The sequence below is a fragment of the Salmo trutta genome, chromosome 1 (assembly GCF_901001165.1).
Source record: "Salmo trutta chromosome 1, fSalTru1.1, whole genome shotgun sequence".
Classification (NCBI taxonomy): Eukaryota; Metazoa; Chordata; class Actinopteri; order Salmoniformes; family Salmonidae; genus Salmo; species Salmo trutta.
In genome coordinates this window covers 52870645-52881831 of record NC_042957.1, presented here as the reverse complement: position 1 = coordinate 52881831, position 11187 = coordinate 52870645, and the positions used below count along the sequence as shown (strand labels likewise).

The 11187-nt window shown below is 43.3% G+C and overlaps 1 protein-coding gene and 1 non-coding gene across 5 annotated transcripts in view; one reads left to right on the top strand and one right to left on the bottom strand.

The window, feature by feature from the left end:
* LOC115199778 (protein TANC2) overlaps positions 1-11187 on the bottom strand; it is a 143859-nt gene that overhangs the window by 30420 nt on the left and 102252 nt on the right. The gene's annotated exons all lie outside the window — the stretch shown is intronic.
* On the top strand, positions 5006-5078 carry trnas-uga (transfer RNA serine (anticodon UGA)). The gene has a single exon. It is a non-coding gene; the product is annotated as a tRNA-Ser (tRNA).

Here is an 11187-nt window from a genome sequence, read left to right as displayed (position 1 = left end):
TAGGTCAGACTGGCTGCAGGGGGCTGGAGACTGACAGGGGTTAGAGGTGGGGGGTAATTTCAGCAACAGGAATTTTAACAGGAGAGCAGGGGAGGTGGATGGATTTATGACTAACAGGTTATCCCTGTTTGAATGACCCCAGTTGCATTCATCTGCCAAGGAAACACACAGTTACAGTGGTCCAGAGAACACACTGCAGACTGGAACTAGCTTGTTCTGGGCAGTTAGGCCAAGCTTGGGTCACTGCAAGAAACCTCAGAAATGGCAATATAGTGCATTGACAGAACCCATCCTCGTGAGCTTCCCAACATTGTGCTAACTAGTGACTGGCCATGTCTGTAGTAGGGGGAGTTGGACAGCGGAGGGTCACAACAGCTAAATTAACTATGTTCTGTTGGTCTGCCATGACGCCCCCCTTTTCCTCACTTGTTAATCCAAACAATAACAGCAGTAGCGTCTCCTCAGCTCAGATGTTAAAGTCATTCCACTCTGGGATACAAGACCCATGGGGACCCCTCGTAAACATCCCAAAGTACCTTGGTCCCCGCCTCCTCCATCTCCCAGCAAGCTCTACTCTAACCAAGCGTGGTTCCCGTAAGAGACAGCGTTAATTATTTGTTTGTGTTTACGGCAGAGCAGAAGAAAAAAAACATCAGTTAGGTTGAGGAAACCTCATGCCTTCTCTCTCAGCAGCTGTAATGCGCAAGGGTCTCAAAACAGGAGAGGTGATAGCAATTGGCTAAGTGGTTTTTGAGTGATGGCATATTAACCAATGACTGATATGATATCATAGCTGGCAGCGGTGGTCAAGCTTCAACCCCAACATTTGAATGGCAAAGCCCTTGGAAAGTAGACCCCTCCTTCCAAGGCCAGTAGTGACAAAGCCTTTTGAAACAGCATGTGAAAAAAGCTTACGTTGCACTGAAATAGAACGACCCACCACACAGCAGTGCATTTAATAGCTACAGACGCTGAGAACCCTTAATCTAATCATTTTATTATCATTCCAATGGCACTGACACATTGTTTCCAACTCCTCTGGAGTAGGTTCCCAATGCTTAGAAATCATTACTGTTCTTCTACAAATCACAACTATCTTGTAATGCAACTGAAGTAAAAAAAAAAAAAAGCCATCATAGGCAGCAGTTTGAGTGGCAGGTCATCTTAACAACAACACATACTGAACTTGTTGGCAGGTCACCCATTGTTTGAATTACCATTTTGGTAGAGAGTCGGAGTTTATATTTTATTTTTAAGACAGACAGACAGACGCAGACAGACAGAGATAGACCTATAGGGGAGGTAAGATCACAATGCCCGTAAGCGCTATGCTCCGAAAGTACATGCCCGAAAATAAGTCAGCAAGCTGGTTTGAGTTAGTGGAGCTGCACAGAGTGGAGTGGCTTCAGAGGTTCTGAGGGTGGGTGGTGGCGGGGGAAGAGAGGCAAGGCTGGGAGATGAATGAGATGGGTCTATCTGTATGGAGATCCAGGAATAAATACACTCAACATAAGCTGGAGACAGTATTAAAAACAGTTGTGGAGACAGTAACTTGAGCAATTAAATGCAGCACTTCCTGTGCCAGCAAGAGTTAACAAACCACCTATCGTTTGTTTACAGTCATCTGTGTTACAGTTAAACTGTGTACTCAATATCTCACAAATGAACTGAAATTACATAAAACCTCAGTTCAATACAATATTCTTCCTTCTCTAGAGACACTATCCGAATGTACACCTCTCTCTCTCTATACAATCGAACACCATTTATGCTGTGATCTCCCTCCATTTGTGTCTCCACATCAACTAAATCTCCCTTAATCGAGACGGATGACACCTCAGCCATGCCTATGGTCCATCTCCATCTCTCATCGTGACACACACTCCACACAGAGGCATTCCAATGGATCAAATGTAATGAGCTGACAGAAGTGATAATGACGGAGGTCAAATATATATCATTATCACAGGGTTTATTACAGACAGATGCCATGCCTCCTCATCATCAACACCCTCCTGTCTTGCTCTGGTGAGGGGAGGAATGAGGCCTACGAACTACAGAGCACAGTGAGCGGTTATTAGTCAAACGTGCTGTCAATCATTGAGTATTACTATGGATTGTCTAATGGAGTCAGGTGGGGAGAGAGAGAAAGAAGAGCTTTGAATGAGCTGCGATGGACAATGAGACAGCGATTGTCCGCATTCATTAACTCTCTCCTCCATTCTCCACTTCTTCCCTCTATTCTCACCTCCTCCTTCTCTGTCCATTTCTTGTCCATCACTTCCTCCAGTGTGGCCTGTCTGAATGCGAGGCAGCTCTGAGGTGTGCCCACGGGACAAACAGCAGATATCCAACAACAATCTCCGGAGTAACGAGGCATGACGAACTCCTGCTGCCATAGCGTCGCCTCCACAACCCTGTTCCCGGCGCCGTCGCAAACACCTTTGTCGCGAACACCTCACCCCTGTGCGGACACACGTCTTCCTCATTGACGCGGTACAATCCATGATAGGTAAGAGTGTTGTACCCCCACAATGAGCGCAAAAGCAGCCCTTGCTAAAATGAGTCTGTATAGTTCCTGTAGTCTGATGTAAAATGAGCTGGGCTGCTTTGTCCTGGTTCTTTTTTCCTACATTGGAGCTGGGACGGGACGGTGGAGGGGAGAGGCGAGGCCTGTGCTGGCGGTTTGGTTGTTCTGTAAGGCTTCAGAGAATACCACTGGCTGAGACTTCAACAGAAACCATAAGGAGTCTGAAAGGGTTGGAGTCCAAACACCACAGAGCAAGGATAGAAAGGAGGGAGAGAGAGGGAGAGGGGCCAGCGAGAAACCACCAAACTCATTCAGCGACCTCAGCATTGCTCTCTGCCTTTCTGTATGAAAAAGTGCTGTTAAAGTTGGGAGAAACGTCACACACACAAGCTCTCTCACTCAGACAGATCAGGTCCTGACAGACCGAAGGGGTCAGGCTTACCGGAACAGTGCATATCCAGGTCAGTATTCTTGGCACAGGGAGAGGTTGATGTAGGGAGGGAAAGCTCCAATTCTGGGATGGGAGGACCCCCCCGCCCCTCCAAAAATGGTCCCACAAGCATACACATACATTCACAGAGAAAGACAGACAGGAAAAAGGGCAGGGAGCCACAGATAGGAGGAGAGCGGGAACCACTAACCAGACAGCGAAAGAGAGAGAGGGCTGGCTTGTGAAGGAGGACCAGAGCACAGATGGTAATGCTTATGGGAAGTGTGTCAACCCAAGCTGTGCAGGGGGGAGGGTAGTTACTCTGTTGTTGGGTCACGGGGACGGTAAAATGAGGGGCCCAGGGTCATCACCCCTTTGACCTTGCCTCTCCGAGAGCCGTCTGCAGCGGACAAGGGGGTGTCGGAGTCAGGGTGGGTCATGTGTCACTGCTTTTAAGAGATGGCCAATCTGTCATCCCTGCATGTCTAGTAGGGTCAGTGGATGGCCTTGTCTTGTTTATGCAACAAGATACCATACCTGCTGTTTGTTAGCTTTACCAAGACATCTACATCCAGCCACAACAGCTGCACGTACAGTCAGCACTGGGTGTCATCTGATGGAGTTTGCGTATGTGTATAAGTTAACACACAACACATAAATACGGTAACTATAAATGTTGTTGCAACAAGCCTAGAGACAACTCTTGAAAACAAGTATAAAATTAGTAGGAACAGACACAGAATTCAAACAAAAATGCTGTTTCTCTGCCCCAGGGTGGGGAATACAAAGGGAGTAATTAGGAAACATGAAACTCAAAGTGAAAAGTTTAAGACATTTTAGTGGCAATTCAAGCATGCATTCCATTAATCGTGGTTTGAAAAACCAAAAGCAACCAACTAAAGCACGTTTGTCTCTTTGACATGTGAAAAGAAAGGGGAATGCCCACAAACTATTAAGAATAGATGCTCCCTGAGTTTTAATGTAGCAGTATTCTGACCACAGCAGGTTTTTGTCCGACTTTCACAATGTGAGAACAGTGGGAATATTTATAGATGGGACAAGTGACTACAAAGTGAGTCCTTCCACGGTTTGTTTCTTGACAAGCAGATGTGAAGACTTGTGAGTTCACCAGGCAGCTTTTGGAGATGCCAGCCAGTACACCAAATCTTGGCCTACTATGTGGAGCTGGAGAGAGACTTATAAGAGAATCACACTCTGGGCTGTGGGGAAGCTCTTTCAGACGAGAGTGTCATTCGGAACGAGAGCCATGTCTTTATAACAAACACAGCATCCTAAGATATTTTTTAAATGAATGAGGGAATTAACAGGAATATCAGCTAATGGTCAAAGCCCACTCTCCTTTAAGCTTCCAGTGGGCAACAGTTAGGAGGAGACATCATCTCCAGAATGATACAAGATAAAAGTATTCCAGTTGTGCTATTGCAGTCCTTTCTTCTCTCTTTTTAAAGTAACTGTCCAGCGTTTCCAGATTTCTATGAACTATGACCTATAATAATTCATTACAATGAGTGAAATAGTTTTCCTTCCTAAATGTTTTAATTAAGTTTGTTAAAAAGCAGCTTTCTGTGTTGGAAGGGTGTGGGTGTACCCCAACAACAGAACAGTGTGGGCGTATACTGGTCATCAAAAATATTAATGCGAGTAGACTGCCGATTGGCCAGCTAATCCTCCTCTATGAGGAAATAGTGAGCATTTTTGAAAATGTCTGTTTGAGATACAAGTTTGAGGTGGGGTTTTTCTAATGTTTAGATTTTTTTGCTTTGGCCACAAATGAGTATAGGATGATTTTTATTTTAACCTGTATAAATAAAGGTTTCCTCATTGAGCTAACATCTCTTTTCCAAGAGAGACCTGGTCCAATAGCAGCAGGGGGAACAACGTTTCAGACAAAACAGCTTACATACACTAATAGAACATTCAACAAAACTATAAATACACATACAGTACAACAATTACATATTATGTTAAACAACACTAAAAGTCTTGACTAAAAAACAGCTGTACTAAAGTCAATTACACTCGGCCTCCCTGTGGCTCAGTTGGTAGAGCATGGTGTTTGAAACACCAGGGTTGTGGGTTCGATTCCCACGGGGGACCAGTAATGGGGGAAAAAAAAAAAAAAGTATGAATTGAAATGTATGCATTCACTACTGTAAGTCACTCTGGATAAGAGCGTCTGCTAAATGACTAAAATGTAAATGTAATATATACATCGATCAAGTGTTTAAACTCCACCAAAACTAGATCATCAAATTTTAAAATGTTCAGGAGGGAATTCCAGGACCACGGAACTGAGTAACTAAAACTTTTTCTACCATGACCTGTTTTAATTTTTGGTACTGTTAGAAGCAAATGAGAATGGGACCGTCATTTATATTTATTTACCGACCTGATTAAAAAAGAACAGAGATAAAAATGGAATTTTACCCAAAATGGCCTTATAAATCAGTGTATACCAGTATTTAAGCCTACGCAAGGTCAATGACGACCAGCCAACAGCGCTGTAGAGATCACAATGATGTGTTAAGACGTTTTTGATTTGTAATGAACCTGAGGGCTGCATGATACACTGAATCAAGTACTCTCAGGTTAGTGGTTGAGGCCTGCATATATCTCATCACTAAATTCTAAAACCGCCAGTAATGTACATCGTACCAGCTCCTTCCTGGCCTCCAGAGAAAAACAAGCCTTATGCCGGTAATAAAAACCTACTCTCAGCTTGAGCTTCCTTATCAAGTTCTCTACATGCACAGTGAAGTGCGCGCAGCTTATCATCAACCCACACACCCAAATATTTGTACACTTCAACTTGCTGTATAGCATGTCCAGCCAATGTAGCAATGGCATGATTAGTAACATGCCTGGCACTTGAAAAGACCATGCATTTTGTTTTACCCGAATTTAGAACCAGCTTTAAATCATACAGATTCTGTTGAATGATGTTAAATGCCCTTTGGGAATTTTCAAAAGCTAAAGATGTTGTTGATATACAAAATGAACAACAGTGGGCCCAAAATAGAACCTTGCGGAACACCTGAGCACACCTCTATGGCCTCAGATTTACAACCATCCGCCATTACACATTGTGTACGACTTGATAGGTAATTTATAAACCAGTCTAGAGCATGACCAGTAATTCCACAACATTTTAACCTTTGCACTAACACAGCATGGTCCACGGTATCAAAGGCCTTTGACAAATCAATAAAGACAGACACACAAACAATGTAACTTCTTGTCAAGAGCACAGTGGATGTCATTTAAAACGTTCAATGTTGCTGAAACAGTGCTGTGGCCAGACCTAAAACCTGATTGCATTCCATTTAAGATGTTGTTTCCTTGGAAGTAGGCCTTTACCTGCCTACTAACTGACTCCAGCACCTTTGACAGTACAGACAATTTTGATATGGGTCGATAGTTGTCAAGTAGCGAAGGATCTCCACCTTTCAGGAGAGGCAGTACAAAAGCAGATTTCCATAACTTGGGGATTTCCTTAACATCAAGGGTAAGCTTAAAAATACATGTTAAGCGTTGAGCAATGATGTCTGCAGCTAGGTGTAGGAAGCGGGGGTCTAGTTCATCAGGGCAAGGGGATTTTTTCCCATCAATTTCTTTCAGGGCTTTACACACTTCTGAAACAGAGAAGGATGAAAAGGAGAACCTGGTGAAGGAGTGCACAGGGGTGTCAGGTAAATTCATATGGGGCTCAAATATTCCTTTGACCTTTTCAAATAAACTGCCTGCATCTAAAAAAAAAATGCTGATTCAAGGCTTTTAGAATGGAGGTTCTCTCAGTTATAATCTGTGTGTCTACCAACAATTGTTTGGGAAGCTGTGTATCTTTTTTGCACTCCAAACCTTTCACAACTTGCCAAAATTTGGATGGATTATTTAAATTATCTGAAGTAGATTTCAGGTAGTGGTCTGCTTTCAATTTACAGATCATAGCCACACCCATATTTCGAAGACATTTAAAAGCCACCTAATCGTCTGCCGTACCAGTCCCTCTTGCTTTACCCCACATAGAATTTCGTTCCCTTATGATTTTAGTAAGTTCCTTAGTAAACCAAGGGTTCTCTTTGCCCTTAATCCTGCATTTTTTTAAAGGGGCATGCCTATTGCATACATTCTGGAATGCATTGTGGAAGTACGAAAAGACTAGTTCAACGTCAGGGATTAATTCCATTCTATTCCATTTAATGCTTGATATGTAAAAAAAACCTTGAATATCAAACCGCTTCCAGTTCCTTTTCGTAATGACACGTGGAGATTTCTTTAGAATTTTACCATCTCTCACACAGGCAATAGCACAGTGATCACTTATGTAATTTGCAAAAATACCAGAAGCATTAAAATGATGAGGAGTATTGGTAAAGATCAAATCAATCAAAGAGGATTTCAGAGGATATTTTATATTCAACCTAGTTACACTGTTGACAATCTGAGTGAGATTATAGGTATTGCATAGAATTTAGAGATGATCAGAGCTAGATGTTAGCCAGTCCTGATTCAGATCACCCATCAGGACAAACTCAGAACTGACATTCTGTGATAACAATTCGAAAATACAATCCAGAGAGCCAACAGTAGTAGATGGAGGTCTATAACAACAAGATACAACAATATTTAAAGATGAGCCAAGGTTTAGGTTCAAAGACAGATATTCAAATTGCTTAGGTTTAGTAACAGAAGTCAGAACGACCACCGAGAACTTGTCTTTTACGTATACAGCGACACCACCACCCTTAGATTTACGATTTGTACGAAAAACATTGTAACCATTTATGCCAATATTTTTGTCTATAATAGATTTCTTGAGCCAGGTTTCAGAAAGCATAAATACACCAGGGTCGGCAGTTTTTATCCATATATTCTCAAAATCAAGTTTCGGCAGAAGACTTCTTACATTCATATGCAAAATCATCAGGACACTCTGACTACTTAATTTGGAAGGGGTAAGAATGTCAGGACCTGGATTAGATTGCACATTTCCAGACAATAGAAGAAGCAAGATAATGGCAAGTCTAGATCGAGGGTTACAACATTTGGATTTACAGACAGCACTTGAACGAGAATCCATAGTCACCAGAGTCTTTACGCCACATATTTCAGGAGATGTGTAAAGTCCAGAGACATGGTTAAGTACCAAGAGAAAAAGTCCTGACATGTAAGCGCAAGAGTCCGATTTCTCCCATATTGTTTGGGAGAAATGTGCATAGTTCTCACGTGCATTACCGGAGCAAGTGTGGAGTTTCTCACAAAACTCGAGGGAGAAACAGTCATATATTTTCTCATTCACAGAGCAAAGGGCTCAAAAAGTAAATCGCCAACAGTGTAAAAGCCAAGGGTAGACAACAGCAAAATGAACAAGAGCAACATGTTCATTTATTGCCCTAAGAGTCACTAATCAAATTGTCCAACCGCAGATTAATAAAAAGTCAGCGATGTATGATCTAGGCGAGCAAAGCTCCGGGGAGAGAGTGAGTGGCGAGGACACCTGTACCAGAATGGGAGGGACAGACCAGGGCAGGCGGGGAGCAGGCGGGCAGACAGGCAGAGAGATCAGTTCTCTGGCCAATAGCCCAAAACAAAGAATCAAAGAGTTAACATTATTTGGGTATACATTGCATTCGGAAAATATTCAGACCCCTTGACTTTTCCCCCCCAAAATTACGTTACAGCCTTATTCTAAAATGGATTAAATACATTTTTCCCTTATCAATCTACACACAATACCCCATAATGACAAACCAAAATCTGATGTTTTAAAAACATTTTTGCAAATGTATTAAAAGTTTAAAACAGAAATACCTCACTTACATAAGTATTCAGACCCTTTGCTATGAGACTCAAAATGTATCTCAGGTGCAACCTGTTTCCATTGATCATCCTTGAGATGTTTCTACAACTTGGATTCCATCTGTGGTAAATTCAATTGATTGGACATGATTTGGAAAGGCCCTGCCGAGCCGCACTGCTTCTTGACACACTGCTCTCTTAACCTGGAAGCCAGCCGCACCAACATGGCGGGGTAAAGAAACACTGTACAACTGGCGACCAAAGTTAGCGTGCATGCGCCCGGCCCATCACAGGAGTTGCTAGAGCGCGATGGAAGAAGGACATCCTGGCCGGCCAAATCCTCCCCTAACAAGGACGACGCTGAGCCAATTGTGCGCCGCCTCATGGGTCTCCCAGTCACGGCCGGCTGCGACACAGCCCGGGATCGAACCTGCGCCTGTAGTAACGCCTCTAGCACTGTGATGCAGTGCCTTAGACCGCAGCGTCAATCGCGAGGCTCCGAATGCACTGTAAGTTTACAGAATATTAACTTTTAAGTGAGATTTTCACTGGACAATTACTTTAAGACATGTAGACGGTATGAATCACTGAAAAGTGACAGCGGAGTTGATCAGTGAACTCTGGAGTTTGACTGGAGATCTGCTCTTGGGTATACAATATTTCTCAAACCGTTTGTCTGCTGGGATGAGCTGTCATTCATTACATGGGAGAACACCGCAATATGGTTTACCCCCCCGGGCAGGACTTCAAAGTGTTCAGAGATCATATACTTCCATCATCCTTTGGTGAGAAAAAAGACAGTGAAATCTGGCATGAGAGATACAGTAGTTGTCTGGGCAAGAGTAGCCACACTCCTCAAAAGCTATCAAAGAACTATGTGCTGTTTCAAGGTGCCTTGCTTGAGTTTAGCTGGAGTTCAACTCCTTCCAGGGGTTTAAGGAGAGGTGCTGTGAGGTAAAAGTTGCCAGAAAACAGCTTGAAGACAACATAGTCCTGTCATGTAAAAACACTACTCTTGGAGTGCGTGAGACAATTCTCCTCAGGATCCACTAAAAAGTGATACCTCCCCTCGCTTTTGAACCAACCAATGTGTTTACTGATAGGACTGTGAAAAGGGTTACTTGTTTTCCAAGGAAATGTCAATTCTAGGAGTAAAATCGTTCCTCAGGTTAGAACAGTATGGAGATGTCTTCCTGGTGGATTGGCACATGCCTCCATGCTCCACTCTAACCAACACATTTCAAGGTGACAAATCCGGTCTGTCATCTTTGCTCTCTCCTAGCTTCAAGGTCTGGCAACGACATGTGAGAAATCTGTTTAATACTCCCAAGATAACATTTTTAGTGTCTATTCTCTGCAATAGCACTACCTCATTATGGCTGAAGAGCTGAACAATCACAACAAAGGAGATCTGAATGCCAGATGTTGCATTTCTATTTACATGGTGAGATATTTAGAGACAGAGAATTGGGTTAAGAACCACTTTCTGGCATGCAACAACAACTTACATAAGCCCACCGAACAGTGAATACACTGGTGCAGAGCACAAAGAGTTGAACCAGCCACATCGCAGGCACTACTACAAAAACCACTGCTAACAATGCTACGACCTTGCTCTCTCCTGGCTATTCCTCATTGGATGGAGATGCTAACTCTGCCCACCAGCTGTCAAGCCCAGAGAGAACCTCCCCATCGCCCCAGAATGCCAAAGGACACACCTTCCATTAAAGCTTATGCTTACCGTTCCCTTTGGTCTCCCCCTGGAGCGCTCAAAGGAAGCCAATGAGAGGAAAGGAGGAGAGTGTAGGTCAGCGGATGGGGGCAATATGAGTGGAATTAATAAGATGGTGTAAGTGCATCACGGGCGTAGAAAATCCCTCCAGGGACAGATGTGACATTTTTCTGTGGCAGCACTTTCCAGGAAGAGAAGGGGCTTTACAATACCCTCCTCTACAGGGGCCTGGGCTGTCACTATGATGGATTCACAAATCCTGCTAACGAGATTACAGAGTAAGAAAATGTTTGTGAGCGAGTGGTCTGCACAGCACCCACAGGCCGGCCGAGTAGTGTGTCACGTGTGCAATCGTGCATGTGCAGCACTCGTTTGTGTGTGAGAGTAGGATATTCCTTATTTGTGACTTCTATAGTCAAGACATAGTTGAGAGATGGATTAAAAAGCAAGTGTCTCTGAATAAACGTCAGCATAAGTACATGTAGCCCAGCACATACTTTATGATATGTCGTGCATCTCTTCAATATAGCTGGAAGAGCGTGGGTTGAATCCATAATACACCCATGGAGTAAGAGTCTTGTCTTGATCATTCATTAACAGGAGCTGGTGGTGTTGAATAGATTTCACAATTAGAACCTGCCATCTGCACTGGGCTACAGGATCAAATTAGCCACG